Below are 1,156 nucleotides of genomic sequence, written 5' to 3' on the forward strand. Positions count from 1 at the left end.
CACCGGGCCGCGGGCTGCTTCACCTGTCGTCCCGCGAGGCCTGTGCTGCCATGTCTGCTGCGATCCGCGCTCAGATTTCGGAAAACTTTTTACTGCTGGATCGCACGTAGCCTTCTGACTCCTTCCAGACTCCCAGCGGGAAGGTTTGGCAAGGCGAGGGCGGGGGGCGGGGGGAGAGCTTGCGTCAGGGAAGAAAAATAATACGCTCTGCGCTGGGGCTGGCGGGTGCTGCTGAGAGCCTTCGTGTTCCCGACGCTTCAGCTCGGTGCAAGCGCTCTGGGCTTTTTCTCTTCTAAACGGCTGACGAGCTGTTCCGAGCGCAGAGTACGAACTTGTCACCTGGGTTGCGTCATTGACTCCCGAAGATAACCTTGGTTATTGGATTCCTCGCTGTGAAGGAAACTGAGGTGCAAAGAGGTGAAGTAACACAGATGCGTGAGCTGGGATTTGAACGCAGGAACTTCGTAATCAGGCACGCGAGATGTTTTGTTGTGCTGCTTAATTTTCGCAAACTTTCTCTAAACACGTTTCCATGAAGGAACATTTTTCAGTAACTCATTGGAAATGGAAACAACTCTTTGATCGTATTTACTTGGGGGAGTTCAACTTTGAATTGAAGGAGAGGCTGACTTAATTCTTAGCAGTTTTCGGTTGTTGAAGTAAAACGATTGTGCACCAGAGTGGAGTTTAGCTTTTTACGTTTAAAACTAAATCATGGGGTCAGTTCTTTGATCTAGGAACAAAGCTGAATTTGTGAAAGGTGGATTTGTGAGTTTGTGAAATTTAAGAATAGTTGTATTTTCTTTTCTTTTTTTTTTGGTACCGGGGATTGAACTCGGGCCACCGAACCGCTGAGCTAAATCCCCGGCCCCGAGAATAGTTGTATTTTCAATAGAAGTGGTTTTCTGTTCGTTTTATTTTTCCCTTGCCGTTCTCCATAGAACCCATTCTAGACTTTGGTTACTTTGTTCAAGTGGGCCCCTCCCTTTTATTGGGAAGATTGAGCCATCCAATGAGTGCTCCCACCAGGTCCCTCTTCTTATCTGTTTTTCCTTTCAGGATAGGAATATATTATATTTTTGGTCTTTCTTCCTTGTTAAAACCTTATATAATTTCTCTCTGATTTTCCTACTTAATGGATTCTGAGTTATTCGTT

The sequence above is a fragment of the Fukomys damarensis genome, unplaced genomic scaffold (assembly GCF_012274545.1).
Source record: "Fukomys damarensis isolate Sample0158 unplaced genomic scaffold, DMR_v1.0_HiC HiC_scaffold_1, whole genome shotgun sequence".
NCBI lineage: Eukaryota > Metazoa > Chordata > Mammalia > Rodentia > Bathyergidae > Fukomys > Fukomys damarensis.